The sequence below is a fragment of the Phyllostomus discolor genome, chromosome 4 (genome assembly GCF_004126475.2).
Source record: "Phyllostomus discolor isolate MPI-MPIP mPhyDis1 chromosome 4, mPhyDis1.pri.v3, whole genome shotgun sequence".
In the NCBI taxonomy this organism is placed as follows: Eukaryota; Metazoa; Chordata; class Mammalia; order Chiroptera; family Phyllostomidae; genus Phyllostomus; species Phyllostomus discolor.
In genome coordinates this window covers 151,593,927-151,613,836 of record NC_040906.2, presented here as the reverse complement: position 1 = coordinate 151,613,836, position 19,910 = coordinate 151,593,927, and the positions used below count along the sequence as shown (strand labels likewise).

General features: G+C 42.4%; 1 protein-coding gene across 2 annotated transcripts in view; it reads left to right on the top strand.

Annotated features, from left to right (window-relative positions):
- The window catches only part of BACH2 (BTB domain and CNC homolog 2), a 332,554-nt gene that overhangs the window by 64,813 nt on the left and 247,831 nt on the right, over positions 1 to 19,910 (top strand). The window contains exon 2 of one of the 2 annotated variants that reach the window (XM_036024482.1): positions 18,486 to 18,592. The gene's annotated coding sequence lies outside the window, so the exon portion shown is untranslated. Of the gene's footprint in view, positions 1 to 18,480; positions 18,593 to 19,910 lie in introns of both variants that reach the window. The other variant, XM_036024481.1, reaches the window with a different exon arrangement.

Below are 19,910 nucleotides of genomic sequence, written 5' to 3'. Positions count from 1 at the left end.
CGAATGTAGACTGGAGAATGTGTGGAGCATATTTCTGATAGTGGCAAACACTTTCTGTTTATCAGGAGTTTTTAGAGGCTTTTTCTTCATACTTCCAAAATATTTTTTACAAACTGCAATCTGTCCCGATAGAGAGAAATAGGGCCATCCCATTAGCTAAGGAAAATGTTTAATAGCAGATCAAATGGATGAAGGCCTTATCTGAACTTCACTGGATCTGCAGATAAATGCACACTTTTGTTCTTGTAAACATACATACCCCTTGGTGGCCTGCCCAGGATTCATGTGAGCTCTTGGAGTTTTGCAGCCTGCATATTCTGCATGACAGATCTTAGTCCATGTGTACTTTTTGAGGATACAAAATGTTAATTGTAGTAGGAGGAAAAATGCAATAAGAGAGAAACCCTAGCTAAAAGCTACATAGATTTTTGAGCAAAGGAATTTGGGGGTTAATGCTAATGAGGTTTTATTTAAATAAAGTTAATAATATATTATCTTTATGTTAAATTTTCAGGAATTGGGATCTGTATTTGAGTAATATGCCTATAGAGTACACTAAATTTATATTGATTTCTGAAATAACATTAACATTTTTAGTCAGATTTACAAAATTCCCCATTATTTCCAAATGTTTTCAATGGTAGCAGTGACCTTGGCACCTGAAGTCAGTGCTGTGAGTTGACTGTGCGCATCTCTTCACAACTCCGTGTTCAGTAAGTTATGTGGAAAGCGTGGAATCAGCCAGGGTGGGAGCATTTACACCATGGAAAGCAGCAAACACTCTAAATGAAGCTCTCCACCAACAAAGCCTGTTTTTCAACATTTAGCAGCACTCCCCTGCCCAAAGTAGAATTTAAAATTTAAGGAGTATTCTCCTGAGGCAAATAATGTAGTGTTTCCACTCAACATAATAGCCAGTGGGAACCTTTTAAAATATAAATCAGGCCTTGTAGCTTCTGTGCCCAGAAACGCTTCATGGCTCCCCATTTCACTTGGAGGTAAAGTCTCACTGTGACCTGAGATCTGTCTGTGCTCTCACGGCTCTTGGCCCCTCTTTCTTTATCTCTACCCCTCTCCTCCTGTTCTCACTTCCAGACCCTGCCCCAACCTTAGGGCCTTTCCTCCAGGGCAGCGGTTCTCCAATGTCAGTGTGCGTCGGAATCACCTGGACGGCTTGTTGGGTTCCACTCTAGGTTTTCTGAGCCACAAATGAGTTTCGAGGTGATGTTGTGATCCACTTTGAGACCCACTGTGGGCTAACTCACCTCCACTTGGTTTACCTCTCACCTCCTATAAGTCACTGAGATCCACTTTTACCTCCTGCCCCACCCTGACCATCCTATTTAAAATCACAGCCTTCCTCCACCCCATTTCCAGCCTTCTGTCCAGTCATTTTTTTTTTCGGTGCACCTACCACCTTATAACAAAAATAACTTATTTATTATGTTTATGGTTTGTGTTTCTTGTCTGTCTCTGCTCAGGCCCCGCCCCCACTCCTCCCCACCCACTGGACTCTAAATTCCATGATGGTAGGAGATTTTGTCTATGTTCTTCACTAATGCATCCTAAGTCTCTAAAAGAGTACCTGGCACAGAGTAGGTGACCAGTAAATATTGTTGAGTGAATTGGTGCATGAACAACATTGCGATAATGTACCTCAGATTTGGACACCAGCCTCTTGAGCTCTCACTCACTAGAGAAATCTTAAAACACTTTCTGCAGTTTTGTGTCTCAGCTTCACTGCTTTTAGGATAACGAGGGGATCTATCTGCCCTCAGCCAAAGTTTGGGAAAGACTTGATAATCCTTAAATAGCATGTGCTCTCAGATTTAAATTTTGCTCTTAGACTTAAATTTTGACCTCAAAAGCCCTAAGCCAGGGGACTTCAAAGTCTGGTCTGCAATAGCATCCTGGAGATACTTGAGGGACTCTGCAAACCCTTAATTTGCATTTCATTTTAATATACTTCAAATGATTTTTATAACCATAATAAAAAAACATAGGCACACTTTAACATATTATGTATCAAATTTTAACACATTAGGACCACCAGTGCATTGAATTGGACTATGAAGTTAACAGTGAAATTACTAAGTGTTTTTGGCTGTTTCAGCTTATATATTTGTACTTCTTATAAATGAGTCATCGATAAAGAAGTTCTGTACCAGTGTTTTGCAGCCTCCAGCCTGATTAGAAATTGAACAAGCAAATTCCTCCCATTAGACATGTTCAGCATGCTCAATCACACACCAGGCAGGATTTGGGAGCCCCTTTTGGTTATAGACTTCTGTGCAGACTGATGGCCGGCTGTATAACAAGTGAACACAGCACACATCTCTTAGTGACACATTTTGTTCTAGGGTCCTGTATGCCCACTCTGCGTTTTGGTTGCTCCTTGACTGGTTGTTAAAGAAGTCAAGTAGTTAAAGAAGTCAAGTAATTGCTACATTATCATTAGTGATTAAAAATGAAATTTAAAAGGGTGTAACTTTTAAAAGGGTGTACTGCATTTTTTCAAGTCTTTGGGTTAATCTGAGGCATGCCATGAGATTACAAAATCAATCACTAAAGAACTGTTATCACCCTGGCCAGATAGCTCAGTTGGTTAGAGCATTGTCCTGATACACCAAGATTGCAGGTTCGATCCCCAGTCAGGGCACATAGAAGAAGCAACCAATGAATGCATAAATAAGTGGAACAGCAAACTGATGTTTCTCTCTCTCTTTTCTCATTCTTCTCTTTCTAAAAAAAATTAAAAAATGAAAAACAAAAACTCTTATTACCTCCAATATAAATATCCCTTCTGTTCCAATGCACTCATTTCCAGAATTTGGATGTGGAGATTTCTGAGTGAGTTCCAATAGCAAAGTATACAGTATTATTTGCTCAACTTGATTTCTGAGTTTTAGATAGTAGATAAGAAGCATGGCAGATACAAGAGTTTTATCTGAGTTTCTCTGAATCTGTTTGGTCCTGAGTTTAGAGATCTACAATTCAGACAAAGAGTGATACCTAGAGTTACCCACGACTGTCAGGATTTTCTTAATACAGTTCAACCAAAAACACCTACAGAAGTAAGTCAACTACAGAAGTAAAGCATCTGTTTTAAGTCAGTTAATAAGCCCACGACTCTCTTAAAGCTGTACTCCCTGCTATCTCAAAAGTGTCATTGAATGTATTATAGGAAATAGTTATGCTTTATGGAACATTCTGTAGACCTCCTTTCACATCCATCTAGTAGTGCATTTAAATTGTCCTGTAGTTTGTTGTTCTGTCTCCCACACTTGAATGGATCCTCTCCTTGAGAGGATCCTCTCCTTCCTCTCCTTGAGAGGAAGACATGTGTCTCATTTGTGCCAATGCCTGACCGTGCCTAGTGCATGGTGGGTACTCAGCACATGTTTATTACATGACACTGCATTCCACAGCAGAGGGGAGCAAGTGTGAAAGGAACAATGCAGCCTCCTATTAAATACACAACCAGTAACTTTTCACACTAAGCACAGCTTTTAGCATTAAAAACATATTCAGTGGTTCCATAATTCCTTCTTCTTCATCCCTCATGTACAATCATTTTAAGTTTTCTGAATTCTTTCTAGAAATATCTTTTGACTCTGACCTTTCTGTGACCCCCTGCAGCCATGCCCTAGTTCCTCATCCTCCTCTGCATCCCTCGCCTGGACCATGGAAGCAACCTTGCAACCCTCTTCCTGCTCCCATCCTTCCTCTGCTTCTCACAGTGTTGCTGCACTTGTCTCCTTACCAAACAGATCCCAGCAAGTCCTTTGGTCTACTGCCTGCAGGGAAAGGAGGCAGCCTAAAACAGGCTGTATCCAGCCTGATACTTTTGCCCAGCACAGTATCCAGTAGCCACTTGTGGCTGGTCCAAATTGGGATTTGTCATATGGGTATCAAACCAACACCCTATTTTAAAGACTTAGTATGAAAAAAATGTAAAATATCAATCATTTTTATATTGAGCCCACTGTTGGAAGGGTAACATCTTAGATATTGGTTTCAATAATATTATTTCTTTTTACTTTTTTAATGTGGCTACTAGAAAATTCAAAATGATGGCCTGTCTTGTATTTCTGTTGGTCAGCACTGGTCCAAGCTGTATCATGACAGTGAATGTTTCTTGTCACCTGGCCTGTTACCTCTTCAGCCTCATATCCCAGTCCTTCCTGCCCTCCTCAGAATTTGTCATTATCCCGAGAACCTACCAGGCCTGTTTATAGTGAGGGGGGTTTTCCCACATTCTGTGCCTTCCTTCTGAAATATCCGTCTCTTTCTTGGTTAGCTATGGAATCCTAGTCTGATGTGTAGAACCTGACCTGCATGTCCCGTGCTGGTGAAGTGGTGCGAGTTCCCTCAGACAGAACTAGCTGCTTCTCCCCTAGCAAGCTCTCAGGCCTTCCGTTATTGCGCTCGGCTTGCTATCCTGTCCTTAGGTGTCTTCTTAACGAGACTTCTCAAAGGAAGAGGCTGCAACTTGCTCCTCCGATGAGCCCTGAGGACAGGAGCTGCTGTGTACTACACATGTCATTGACATTTATTAAATTAATATGTGACTTAATTTCATCCCACTGCACAAAATGCTGTGTTTTACATGAAGCCAGCCCTGATCATCTGAACCGCTGGCCGTGGAAAACACTGGTTGCCGAGGGGGCAGCGCTGGACCTCTCACTCCAACCCAGTTTCCTGTCTTTGCGCTCAATAACGTGGCTCCTTTGTTCTCCCTGGGTGATTTACATCGTACGTTTGAATGTATGAAGTCCATGGTTAGTGTGCAGACTGAGACGATGAAATGACGGTATAAATGACCACTTTTACTATTTTGTTCATGGGTATCTCACACAAGGTTTTGTTTGAAGACTCAAGTTCTAAACAAATTTGAAATCCACTGTTCTAAATCCTAAATTTCATTCACATTTTCATTTCGAAGGTTTCATTTTGTTTTTGATGAGGTGGTTTCTAGTATCGCATGAGTTCAAATAGAGCAAGACTTCTCAATTCTGGCTGCACAGTACAGCCAGGCAGCTTTCAAAAATCCTCACACCAGGCCCATTCCTGGGGATCCTAGTGTAATGGGGCTGGTGGAGGAAAAGCATAAATACCTTTTTAATAAGTTGATTCTATAGTGCTTAAAGAGCCAGGTAAACAATGCAATGTTGATGTTTTGAATTGATCAGTTTTCTTTCTTTTTATTAACAATACTGCAAATACATGTAATATAATGTTAAGTTTGTACTATGATTTTCGGGTCAAAATGGCATTTAATTGAAACCCGTCTTCTGTGGACAGTTTCCCAAGTTTTCTGAAATTTAGAAGTTCCTTTTCTGGTATTCTCTAAAACTTACATGCAGCAGAATCTAATGTTCCTTACTGGCAGAAATAGCTAACAAGAGATATATTTCAGGTCATGGAAGTGAGGATGGACGAGGGCAGTGGGTGGCAGAGGTTCGCACAGGTATTGAGTGGCCTTTCTGGCGTTCTCGTTAGCCTGGACAAACAGCAGCCCCCTGACAGAGCCCCCCAGCTTGTCCTCATTGATAAGACCTGACATTTTGCTTAATCACTTTTTAATGATATTCTTCCTTTCATTCTTGGTGTGTGAGAAACAAGCTGTTTTTTAAGGCATGGGAGTGAATTCACTTTAATTTAATTCAGTAAATTGGGCAAGCGATACACATAGAATTCTTGTGGGGACTGAAGGAAAAATTACCTAAATTCGGTTTATCAAATTTTTCTTCACACGCTTTTCAGAAGTTGTAAAGTACCTGAAATCCTGTAAAGGAGATCATCTGGGATATATATTTTGAAGACATTGTAAGAAAACCCTATGAATAGCATGCTCCATGTCATTACTATACACTGTTAAAATGCAAATGTAAATAAGCTTAGGTTTTGCAAATTCTCATTTTGTTGAAAATGGCTGTATGTTCTTATTCTAAAGTATCATCTCTTTCAGTTGGAGCTCTTTAGGAAAAAAAAGGAGAAAGGAAAACACACTTGGGATCAAATCCTTTAGGGCAGAAAAAGGAATAGAATCCTTTAGTCAACTCAGTTGTTTGCAGTTGGTGTGTCTTCTGTGTGAGACTGATGTCATGCAGATTGAATGCAGAGGCAAACTTAGGTGTGTGTGTGTGTGTGTGTGTGTGTGTGTGTGTTAAAGCCCCACACCCACCCAGAATGTGAAGTGAGTGTGAAGGGCACCACGACAACCCCAGATCTGTCGAGAATGTACCTATTTTTAACACACTAGATCAAGTGTCAGCACTCAATAGGAGGTGAGGAAGAGGGTAGAGACCGTGTTGCTCCAAGGACCTTCTGGCGTGTTTACAGTACAGCTGTGCATTCTTAATGGCTCTGCCGCTGCCCTGTCAGGTAAAGTTTTCTTTGCACGTGATGAATGGCAGGGAAATCTCTAGTAGAGGGAACCAAAGCAGCTGGGAGGAGGAAAGGGGACGGGAAGAATGGAAAAGAGAAAAAAAGAAGCACGCAGCTCCAGAGGGAGATAGTCTGTGCTTTGCAGTTGCTTGTGTGGATAGAAACCAGATGGTAAGCTGGAACACCCGCTTGGCTATCTGAGGAGCCAAACATATGGTTAATGGTCGGGAGAAATAGCTTTCAGAGCCAGGGCTTTGCTGACTGCCTCATATTACAGATTGTTACAGTGTGTCATTACATTGCCAACCTAAGTGCTTAATACCCACTGCGGGTGCTGGGCATACACTTACAAGAAGGACTTTTAGCTCTTTGCTGGCTCTGAATGCAGAACTGACATCATAGGGAGGCTTAAAATGTCTGGTGTTGGGAGGTAGGGAGAGGGGTAATTTTGTAGTGAAAACAAGATTTTTTTTTAACCAGCCAAGCCTTCACTCCACTGAACTGTTTTTCTGAGAACCTTTTTATATGAGAGTCAGCTCTCTCTCTCTCTCTCTCTCTCTCTCTCACACACACACACACACACACACACAAACACACACTTACACACACACGTTTTGAAGCAAATCTAAAACACAAGCTACATTCCCCCACTCCAGTGGACTTGACAGCCCTTTTCACCTGGAAGCCACATCACCGCACTCACAAGCCCTGCATTTGAAGTTTCTGTTTGGGGAGCTTTGGGCAACAGCAGGCCCATGTTATCTAAGGAACTGCTGAGCCCATTCATCTGCTTTTCACGGCCTGCTTCCTTTTATTTTTAGCCAAATCCGTCAGGCCTGACAGGCGGGTAATTCGAGCCAGAGAAAGGGCAGAGCTCCAGGTCCTTTCCACAAAGCAATTCTTCTCCTCCCTCCTGGGAGGGCTCCAGACTTGGCCTGCTTCAGGCAGATGGATTTGTTGAGTCATGTGAGATCATTTACACAAAAACACAGTGAGGCAGTGGAAATTTAAAAAAAAAAAGGAGGGGGGGTGGGGAAGAGGAAAGAGGAGGGGAAGCCAGGGGGAGTGTGTGCTGCCTGGCTGCTGGGGAGCGTAGGAATTTGCAGCGAGGCAGCTAGACTGAGGAATGCCGTAGATTCATTTGTGTATAAGGTAATGTCTAGTTTACACAGCGGGGTGGAGCCAGGCTGGAGAGACGCCTTGAACTACTTGCCTGTATTCAAAAGAGGAAGGGGGTGTGGGCAAACTTTTTGAACAAATTTTTTTAAACAACACCCACCACACAAAGACCACAGTGTTGACAGCCTTGGGTTCCAGTAGCCGTAAACTACCAAGGGGATGGTTTATAGAAAATGAGTTTGCTCTGTGATGTAATACAAGTTTGCTTTGTCCTGACTCCAGCATGACTGAGGCAGCAGCGGAGGGAGGAGAGGAAACTTGGAAAAGGACTCTTGGTTAATGGTTTCCAGAGATTATTTAGCAGGACCTGAGTGGAGAGAGGAAAGTGGGATATTACAGGGAATTACTTCGAGGTGTACCATAATTGCGGTAGGTAAAATAAAGTCATTACTAAGGCTTCCTTGCTCAAGAGGAATTGAGCAATGGCTTTGAAATGCCAAGGAAGGTATCATTTTTCCCTACCACAGTATTCATTTTCCTCTAGCTTCTGGGACATTAAAATTAAAAAAAAGAAAGAAAGAAAAAGAAAAACTGAGCCTTACATCAGGATAAACAGTATTAGCATTTAGTGAGTCAGCTTTGTTTACTGTTTATACAAGCCTTTAAAACAGTCCATTAAAAAACTGCCTCCTGCTCATTCATGAAGTTCTTGTTTTCTTCTCTCTTCAGATTTGCTTACATGCATTAACTGCTTAGATGGGGATTTTTCCTTCTTTTGCTAGAATGAAGGAGTACATGAGAATAGTGACTAGGTTATCTACATGTCCAGCCTTACACTGAATGCACAGAAAATATGCTATGTAGAAGAAATGGAATATTCAAACTGGTACAGAAAATTAGATTGGGGACTATTTCAAAATATATACCGTGATTATTTTCATTAGAATACATTTCTGCAGTTCTGCATTTATGTATGCAAAATTTCTTAGCCTCCCTAAAATGTAGGTCAACATCAGCCCCAGTTCCTCATATTTGGTTAGTACTATAAAAGTCGAGACATTTTTGCCTTTTTTCCAGACCTAGATCTACTCAGGCTACATGTACAATTTTAGTAATTATGAAACTTCGCTCATAAATTCCTTCTGTTAATACTCATCACTGAATTGCGATAGTAAGCACTCCGATCACACCTTGACTTGGAATAAACACAGCACTCACGATGGTGCTGATGACACCGTTTAATGCCGAAGCTGCTCCAGTGTTTTCCAGACAGCTCTAATCATCCTGCTCTGCATGGTTACTTATTTATAGCTTTTATTTATTTTACTCGAGGAAGCTGATAAATTTTTGTGGTTGTTGATGGTGTACATTTCAGTTGCATATCAACATTATTATAATGTGATAAGAGTTGCCATTGCTTTAAACCTACCCACATCCTTGAGTGTTCTCTTGACACCAGGGTTTCTCAGATTCAGTACTGTTGACTTTTTGGACCAGATAATTACTATGGGGGCTGCCCTGTACATGGTAGGATATTTAGCAGCAGCCCCGGCCTCTGCCCACTAGGTGCCAGTAGCCCCGTCCCCAAGTTGTGGCAACCAAAATTGTCCCCATACACCGTGACTGTCCCCTGGGGGAGCCAAATAGGCCCTGGCTCAGAACCACTGCCTATCCTATTTTGGTGTGAGTTTCACCCTCTAGCTACCTCATGAGCTGGGCACTCAGTTACTTCTGAGATTGAATTAAAGGGTATAAAATAACATTTTTCCTCCTACTATTTATCCTAAAAGTGGAGACTCCAAATTAGGTGAAGTTTCCCAAGGCTCAGTCAAGCAAGGGTATTTGGGGGGAAATTTTTTCCCACCAGGAGGCCTAGCGTTTTGTTACACAGAACAGGCTTTGGTTGGAATTCTGGCCTTAGCAGGTGGAAACCTTCAAGGCCACATTGTAGTGACTTTCCCAGAGCTGTTGAAGAGGAAATGGCCCCACTGACTGAGCTGGGGATGTTGACATAAGAAGAAAGGGAATGTCTCTTCAGGGACCAGGGCAGAGAGCCTAGGCCACAAGTGCAGCAACTCCCTGCAGGCTCACCACCTTCCTATCGGCCCCAGGAAGAAGGAAAGGCAGCGATGACAGTCCTTTCTTTGGAACAAAGCAGACATCCTCTCCATCTGAGTGGCTGTGGTCTCAGAAGCTGGAACTCTCGTTAAACAAGGAATGCAGAGCTCTCCCCAGGCTAAGGCAGGCATAAATTTCCTCTGTTTGTTTTGAGAGGACTAGTGTCGACTGCTGTAATGAGATCAGAGGCAACCCCAGGGACAAGGCCTCCAGGTCAGCCGCTGGAGCTGGTTTCTGTAGCTGTTCTCCTGGCTGCCGTTGGAGCCCGCTGACTCTGCGGAGCAGGAGCACGGTGGTGACGTGGTGGGTGGTTGTGCCCTTGTTTCATTCCTTGCCATCTTTGCCTCTCTAAGGCTACCAAAATGTCAGTGTGCAGTCATCTAATTCCAGGTCACGGAGAAGTTAGCGTCAGGCGAAGTTCTTTCAGTTGTGTGCAGAAAGTGCAGCCTCGTGCCTGGAGGTGACTTCTTCCTTGGGGTAACTGCCTGCACTGCTGAGGGGTACTGTCCTCAATGCCTGGCAACCCAGACACCCTTCCTCACCCAGCATCACTCTGTTATGAGGAAGAGTTATGGTTCGAGTCACAACAATATAGCATAGGCTACAAAGAACATATTTCTACCTCTAGCCTGAATTATAGCTAAATGGTCACATACCCGGCCCTAAATATGGCAGGATTTAGGAAACCCAAACCTGGACATTTAGGGAACCCAAAACAGGACATTCTGGCGGAGTCATATATTGAGCTGATATAGCTTGGCCAGCTGCTGCCCCCTGCCCCTGATTTTTAGGTATGTTGGATAAAACTAAAAATAGCCCAAAAGCAGGAAAGGGAAATTGCCTGGTGCCAGGAGACAGTGATGCCACTGGTTCATGAGTGATTTAAAGCTCACACAGGCTGTAGGTTCTAGAGGCTGTGGTGTTTATATTCACCCAGGAACTGTTTGCCAAAAGTGGGCAAGAAGAATTTCCCCCAGAGCCCGTGTGGGGCTTTGAGTGTGTATGTTTGGGGCATGGGGGTGGGGAGATGGAAATCCAAGGTGGCATGTTGGCTGTGGGGTCCATTGTTGTGCTGTCTGCACGATGTGGGAGCTTCAGTTAGCTTGGTGTAGACACTAAACTGGTTTGAGAGCCCTGAGAGCTCTAGGGCTCTGGTAGAAGCAAAAACTAGGTCCCTGTGGAGAGGTTAACAACCCAGGGTGTGGTACACCCTCTAAAAGAATAAACCACACACACTAAGGAGAGGCTGGTATTGGGAGAACAGTTGACCCTTGAACAACACAGGTTTGAACTATGTGGGTCAACTTATATGCAGATGTTTTTCAATAAATACAGACAGTACCATAAATGTGTTTCCTCTTATGATTTTCTAAACATTTTCTTTTCTCTACCTTACTTTATTATAAGAATATATATATATATATATATATATATAATACATATGACATACAAAATATGTGTTAATGGACTACTATGTTATCATAAGGCTTTTGGTCAACATTAGTATATTACTAGTTGTGAATTTTTTTATTGTGCAGTGGGTTGGCACCACTAACCCCTTTATTGTTCAAGGGTCAGCTAAACAGAATTGACCCTACAGAAAGCAGGGATAAAAGTAAATCCCTAAGATGAATTTCAACAGGGTCCCATCATGCCAAATTGAGCTTTCTTCTGTGGATTAATGAAAGCTTCGTCCCCAAGGAACAAGGCATTACACCCACTCTGGCTTACTAAGCAGATGAGCTTCAGTTGTAATCACTAGCCCCCAGTAATGCAACTGTCCCTCATTACAGCCTGTCCTCAAGGTATTCTTGAGAATATTTGAATTCTGTAATTGGAAAGCTTTTATTGGAGAAATAGCTGGTCCCCTTGAGCTTCTTTAAAGAGAGATACCTTCCTAGTGATTTCCCTTGTCATTGCTTCCTTTTCAGTGGGTCATTCTGAAGTAACTCACTAACTGGGCTTTCTGTTGAGTTATTTTAGCTTCTCAGCAAATCACAGGAAATGTGTTTGCCTGGATTGTTCAGCAAGCCCCCCAAGGGCGAGGGAGACTGAAATTGTTTGAAAGTCTGTGGGAGTCTTTCAGCATAAAATCAAAGAAACCCGGGTAAGTCAGGCATGGTTGATAAACCTTTGTCCTGCATGAATACAATTCAGCCTTTTCTGTCCAAAGTGGACAAACGGGTAGGGATTGCCTAGAACTCTGGACGGCCACCAAGGACACCCCATGTAGTGACATGCACTGTTGGCAAACATGGTTTGAGGATGCTAAAATTAAAGCATGACTCTTTTATTTATTTATTAATAGAGTGATGAAATCTCTTGAGTTTATTTTTTTCTTCTGAGGCATGCAAAGAGTATACAAATAGTACCCTGCTGACCTAAAAGTAATGCCATACTTCTCAGGAGAAAACTCTTCAACATTTTGTTCTTAATTTGGACCTGTTTTTTTTTTTCATTTAGCCTCAACATATTCTTACCAAATGAGGAGCAGATATTACAGATTGATGTTAAGACATCGTGAGGATAGAATGAGAAGAAATGGGCTCAACTGGTGCCAGATTTAAGAAAAATCTTCCTAAACATACAAGTCAGTTCAGGCTACTAGAACACAATAGTATAGACTAGATGGCTTAAACAGTAGTTTCTCACAGTTCTGGAGGCTGGGAAGTCTAAGGTCAAGGTGCTGGCCAATCAGCTTCCTAGCGAGGGCTCTCTTGCAGACAGCTACCTTCTCGCTGTATCCTCGCGGTGGAGGTGGGGGGGAGGGGCGGGGAGACAGTGAGTCACATGCTCTGGTATCTTAAAGGCCAATCCTATCATGGAGGGTCTGTATTCATGACCTCACCTAAACCTAATTACTTCCCAAAGGTGCTGCCTCCAAATACCACATGAGGAAGAAGTATAAAGGCAATATATGAATTTGGGGGCGGAGAGCACACAAATATTTACTTCATAACACATTATAATTAAATTTTGCATATATTGAGAGCCTACTATGTCTAAGGCAGTGGGATAGGTGCTTGTCATTTGGGCATAAAACAGACAAGATCTCTTCATTTGAAATACTCACAATCCAGTAGGGCGATGAGGTAAACACCTACATGCACTTACAAACAGAACGAGGTCGTGTTGAATGGTGATGGGAAAATAGGCAGAGGAGAAGCACTTCATCTCTTTTGAACACTTCATCAAGTACTTTCTTCATTTTACTTCAATTATTCTTCAAAACAATCTTAGGAAGTATAAAGAATTTCCCCCAATTTTATGGGTAGAGGAATAGAGACTCAGAGAGGGTTAGTAATTTGTTGAAATCATAGGCCAAGAGAAAAGCCAAGTTGATATTCAGACCCACTGATATGGCTCCCAAGCCCTGCTTGGTCCATGTTTCCCCCTGCATTTGCTGTGCCCTGTGAAATCACAGCAGTGAGGCCAGAAAGGCCAGGAGATAAGCTGGGGGATCTCGCTCTGTGAATTTAAAGGAAGAATCCATCACATAACAAGGGAGGTGTATAGGAGAAGATGCAAACTGGCCAACCAAATACAACCACTGCTGATTTCCAAAGTAGTAATATAAATGGCCAACATTTAAAAAGCCAATGATTTTACATATTCTTTCCATTTTCTGGCTTTCTTGAATATTAAAAGCTCTGGAAACAAGTTCCTTGTTCCTTCTTCCTTGGAGATACAGTTGAGTGGCCGACTCTCCAGGCCCCTCCACTCCTCATCGCCTTCTCTGGCCTGACCAGTCACTCATCTCGTTCTTTTCTGACCCCTGCAGGCATCTGAATTTGTGTCGTCTGACTTACATAGTCCCCAAGGCAAGTGAAGTAGGTTGAACCAGGTACCCTCCTGGTAGCTCTTCTGTGTTGTTCCTTTAATTAAGATATTCCTAAAGCACTGGGAGACTGATAGTGACTTTTTTAAGAGCAATAGCCATGAATCTAAATGTTAGATATCCTAACCTATGATTTGACCAAGTAAGGGAAACACCCAGCGTGTGTGCCAGAAGTAGTGACTTGAAAGCAATGAACTCTACTGCTTGGCACTATTGGCCCTTCCCTGGCTTCTATTCCTCCCCATCTGGCTCTCAGGGCAAAATTTTTTGTGTACCAGCTGTATGTCTCTTTGTAATTTACAGTCCTCTCATTTCCTCTTTCTTATCACAGTTTCCTACTGAACCATAATTCATACGCCAGTTAAATTTTTAGAATATTAATTTTCAAATTGCCTAACCTATCCTTGGGAAAGAAGGCTGTTGATGACTCTTGATGGGAAGATATGCTCGTCTTTCTGGCTGGGGCTGTCTGTTTTCCATGCCATGCTGTGAAGGCAGGGCACAGGAAGCAAGGCAGAATGGCAATCATCATTCAGTCTCTTGGGGCAGAACCGTGTTATGACATGTTTGCTGCTCAGACGTGGGGGTGGGGAGAATACGGAGGTCCTGGAGCACCAGAGCCACACATCTGCTGTAACTCTGAGGATGGAGAAAGACCTGCAAGAAGCTTCTCAAAGAGCTGTGCTCTGGCCCCTCTAGCTGTTTTTCAGAAAGAAAGGAGCCATCACTTGGGAGGGGCTGTGTGCATTTGAAGCAGGAAACAGGAGCCTGATTGTTGCTTTACCTTTGGATCCTTTAATAAGGGGTGCCACGGCCCTTGCTATGGAAGAGAGGGATTGGCCTGACAGTAATTACAATGGTCTTACATTTATCCAGTCTTGCACAAGGATTCCAAGTGAAGGTTGTCAGGACTTAACCTCAGAGACTCATGGATTACTCCAACACATAAAACCACGGTGGAGGATATTAGGGTTATTTCTCTCATCTCTTCATCTGATTTCCTAAGCTCCTAAATCCTCGACTTAGAGAATTTACTCTAGATTCTTGTCATTCTTGCCTTTTCTCCTTTTCTCTCCAAAGCCTTTCGTCTTTTTATAACTTTACTTATTTCTTCCCTACAAGCCCTTCGGTCCTCATGCAAAGGCCCTCTGCTTAGGCTGCTGGATTCGGTGGTGGGAGTGGGTTGACAAGAGGCCTCTCCACAGACTGATCTCAGGGTACATTATATCTAAAAGCCAGAAAGACCTTTAATGTCGTGAGGAGTGACCTCACTCCTGTTGGCCTGTCTCCCATAGGTCTGCCTAAGCTACCCAGCTTTTAATTGTATTACAACAGTCTTCTAGAATGAACATCTTGGAAGGGGATGGGGGGTTTGGAGTGGGGAGAAAAGCCCAGCTCACTATATTTCATTCTGTATAGGCAATAAGTATTAGTTGCATTTTCAAGGGCCAAGAAATAACACAATCCACACTCAAATAAAACAGCTCTTTAACAGCTTTAAGCTTCTCTCCAGAGTAAGGAAAATAAAGTTGGCTTATACCTCTGTATTACATTAGCAGTGATCCAGGTAAAATAGGCTTTTCCCTGTGGTAGGTGGAGGTTGATGGTAAATAAATAGTGGTGAAACAGGTAGGCCCAGTCTTAACTTGACTCCTTGCTGACACCCTGTCCATGAGAGTGTATGATGTCGAGAAGCCGTAGGATGTGGGACCGTCACCAGAAGGCCGAATCTCTCCATCCCTTCCGTAGACAGGACCTGGCTGCCGAGGGGCACTCGTCCACAACACTGAACTGTCTCTAGGTATCTCTTTGCTTACCTGCCCTTTGGTGTTCTCCTTTCTTGGTAGCCTTTATCTTTTCATTCTCTCCTTGTTCTTTTCTTACACTAGCCTGTCTCCCACCTTCCTTCTTACCCACACTTCTACCCACCTGGAAAGATGAATTACATTTCGTTAACCTTCTGTAAGCCTAAGCTTGACCACCGTCCTCGTTGCCCAATGAAGCAACTCCATTAGGATCAACTGTGTGGGGGTCACATGGTAGCCCATGGAACGGACTTTCCCTGGGCACCCTGTAAAGGCATCTGTACTTGTTTTTTGTTGGTTTGTATCAGAATAATTCAACTTCATAAAAGAAACATTGAAAAACAGAATAATTAAAACAAACTTCCTTAATTCCACCACGGTAACTCAGATATCTTTTTTTTAATGCTTTAAAGAAGTAGTCTCTTTTTTTTAAGCTGTGGATTTCTCTAAGCTTCTTCATAAACCAAATTTTGGCTGCAAAACAACCAGGTTCTCTCCATTTCAAAGGAGACTGAAAGCACTTGGTAAAACAAGGCCAGCCTACTTGGTTGCTGTCCAGAAGTGAACTGACCCAATTTCTAAAACTGTCATCTGTTCACTGAGGTGTTTCTGTTAATGGTGGGGTGTGTGTGTGTGTGTGTGTGTGTTGTTGTTCGGGGAGGTTTTTCATTTGTGGTCTTTGTACATATTGTAGTTCTATGGTATCTTCAGATGGAGACATATCTAGCCCAATGTCTATTCCACATGACTAAGAATCCTTTCTCCTCTTGCATCTAGTTTCCTAATTAAGAAAACTACCACTCAGACTGATATCAGTACTAAATGGGAGTATTAATATAAAGTGCATTGTAAAATTTTGAACGCTATACAGCTGTAAGATATTTTTAATATTCTTTAAAATGTTTACAATCCTGGACATTAAAAGACTTTTTTTTAAAAAGCCCAAAGATAGTCTGCAATGATAATCAACATAGTTTTGAAGATCCTACATTAAGTGCCTACATCATCTTAGACTCTGTGAGAGCAAAGAAAGAATATTCACAATATTTATTAAGAACTTTATATGTGACCTAATATTTCCCTCAGTATTAGCCTGAGTTTTTTTTTTTTCAGTCTTGACTTTGTCACAGAACCAGTATACATGACAATGACCTAAGAACACTTGGGTGGCCCAGAGGGACACAGAAAAAGATCCATAATTTAGTGCAAACTATACACCCATGTTCTGAGGGGATGGGGATTGTGACATCACTGGAGCTGGGTGGAACTTCCTTGGGGAAATTATCTTCAAGAATCCTTGTCTGTTTATTATCTTCTTGTGCCCACCTTTCCTGTGTTGATACCAATGTGTACATTTGAATGGCATTCTGACATCAGGCATCTTTGGGAGGCATTTGGACAAGCTTCCCAGTTAAGTGCTGAATGATAGCTTTTAAATGGATCAAATGTATATATTTAAAAGGAACCAGCCTGTATAGAGTTCTACTTTAAAACACAGAAATTCATTAGCATCTGCTTCTGGAAATTCAAGAGTAAAAGCATAATTTTTTGTCAGTCCATTTAAGATTGATTAGAATTAGATATTGAATTTTCTTGACTTTGAAGCAATGGCATCGTGTGCATCATCAGGGGGTGTTTGGATGTATTTAGACTACAAAGGTAGAATTCCAGGGTCTCTCCATGTTGTACTTCATTGTTTAAAATGTTATTGCTGTGACTGAATAGGATATTTTCTTTGGAATCTATGTGTCTCAAATAGCCAGGGAGTGATCTGCAATTTCCTGACCCTATCTTCTTATTTATAAAAAGACTTTAATAATATTATGTTCACAGAATAGTAATGTGTGGAGTAGAAGTTTATCTTTTGAAAATATAAACCACAAAATTATTTTCTTAGTGGTGAAAGATATTAATATGGGAACACAGCCTTTGACCTCGCTGTGTCCTTGATTCAGTTATCAGATGTACCCAGGCCTGTCCATTCTCCAGCAGAGAAAGGCTAGTTGCTAAGAATTAAAGGTGGTTATAGTGAGCTAGTGTGATTATGAGTCTCTTTTCCTTTTCCTATAGAACATTTTCTATATTGTTATTATATCATTAAAAATAGTACATTTTAAAAGCACTGCAGTTCCATTTAAACCTCTAATTGCAGTCTTTATGGAAAGGTTCAGATATATGAATGTTTCATAGATGCAGTCTGAAAAAATAACCCAGAAATCAGGTGATGGTAAGGACTTTTTCAATGTTTATCCTCTTCCCAAATCCACCCATAAATATTTTTCAAAGGAAAATGGCTATAAATCTAGTTAAGTAGTCAAAGATAGTTTTTATTTTTCTTTAATATTTGACAAATTAAGAACCCTAGAATCATACAATACTCTAAAATTTAATTCAAGTAAATAAAAAAAATCTTCCTAATGAATCAGCAGCATGACTACAAACATGGGCCCTTATTCCATTTGAGGGGGGTGTTGGAGCATCTGGTTCACTTGGCCCTTGGAAAACTGGCCTGCTGAATTCCCTTCTGGGACACTGCCTCCCGAGGAGCTCTGTGAAAGATTCTGTTGCCTGTTAATCCTGGCAGTGGTGTAGTCAGGCTCCAGCAAACGCCTGTCTGTTCCTTTAGGCTTTGTGGGCAGCAAGGAAGGCATTGAGGTCTGACACACAGCAGGTGAAGCTCACAGGCTGATCTTCCCTTCCTGAGGAAGTCAAAGCCTGAACTAGAAACTTAAATAACTGACCTCTCTGGCTTATTGATTACTGTGTCCTCAGTGCCCAGGACCTAATAAGTGCTCACAAAATAGCTACTGAATGATTAAGTGTTCTTGTCCCTGTGTGTCCGTCTGCGGTCACTCTGAGCATATAATATGCATCCTTTCCTTGGCCAGAGGCATGCCCCGTGCCCATGGCCTCTTGAAGAGGCCTCCCAGACTCTTCATTTGACTCTAGACCTGCACCATCCAACATGTGAGCCACTAACCACATGTGGCTATTTAGCTTTAAAATCTACTAAAATTACACAAAATTTTAAAAAATGCAGTTCTCAGTTGCACTAGCCACATTTCAGTATTAAGTGTGGCTGGCAGTTTCCGTACTGGCCGGAGCAGACATGGAGCTTTGCCGTCATGGCAGAAGGCTGCGTGGCACACAGGACTGCTCCATGCCTTCTGAAGCCCAGCTCATGGATTTCCTTTTTCTCTGTGTTCGCAGTACAGCTGCCTGCTTCAGCAACTGAGGTCTGCAGGAACAAGAGACTCTTTAAGAACAACCTCGCGTTGTGACATGTCTGATCCCTCGCTTCAGTCCCTGCAGCATGAACAAGGTAAGAGGTACTTCGAGGAATCACTCTTAGGTCCTCCTAATGGTACCATGATGTTTTCTGGGTACATAGTGTCTTTCTGTGTTGTAAGGACATTGCTTCTCCTGCCCAACGCATTCCAGAGGTTGGAGAGCTATGTGACCCCAGGAAGCAATGTTTCCGGTCAGGGTCCAAGGAGCTGGTGGCCACTCTGTGGTGGTACAGTCCTTTGGAGGTGTCACTTGTGTTTGCCTGAGGGCTCTGAGTTGCCGAAATATCGGTTATTAGTACCACTGTCTTGATATGAGTATGGGAAGATTAAGGCTCTGGAGCCAGACTACCTGGGTTTAAATATTGCCTCTTTCAGATGCTAGCTTTGGTGATCCTGGACAAGTGTCTTACCTTCTCCGTGCCTCAGTTTCCCCATCTGTAAAATGTTGATGTTAATGGTACCTACCTCATAGGGTTGTCGTAATGATGAAATGAGTTAATATGTGCACCAGTGGTTAATCTGTGCCCCGTCACATTATAAGCATTTGCTGTTGTGTTTTGATGTGGGGTACATTGAATAGATATTATCTATTAGTCAGTATTGCTAGAGAGTCTATTATTGGTACAGCAAGCGGCAAGTGATTACCAGATGGACACTCTGGAGATAAATGGTGAATGAGGCTTTCAGCAAGTGACAGATAATTTGGGGGCAGTGTGGCTAGTGTTCTGATGAAGCATGTACCGGAAGCTCTGGAAACTCTGAGGAGGGAACATCTGACTCTGGGGTATCTGGAAAAGACAGTATAGGGGAGGCGACACTTTGAGTTGGAACCTAAGTGATAAATGGTCTTTTCTTGGACTTAGAAGTAGGGCAGGGCGTTCCAGGTGAAGGAAACAGCCTGTGTTTAGGGACACAAGCTGACACAAATGAGACACAAATGAGAACGTCTGGGGTGTTTCAAAAACAACAAAGAATTTGGTACATCTGGGCAGAACTCCTCAACCTTCACACTGTTGACATTTGGACCAGGTAATTCCCTGTGTCTGAGAAGCTGTGCTCTGCATTGAAGTGAGTTTAGTAGCCTCCTCCTCTCCTTACTTCAGTGGCAATAACCAAAAATGTCCCCCGAACACAGCGCTGGTTGAGAACTGCACGGGTGGGAGATGGCAGATTTGAGCTGGAGAAGGAGGGAAGGATCCCATTCTGAGAGTCGCCGGAGGATGTCAGACAGGGGATGTCAGACAGTTCCGGAGGCCTGCAGGAAGAGCTCGGTTATCACTTTGTCTCTGGGTTGTGACAGAGTTGGACAGTGCGTTTGCATGCTTGGTCTTAAAAGGTATTATGGAAGCT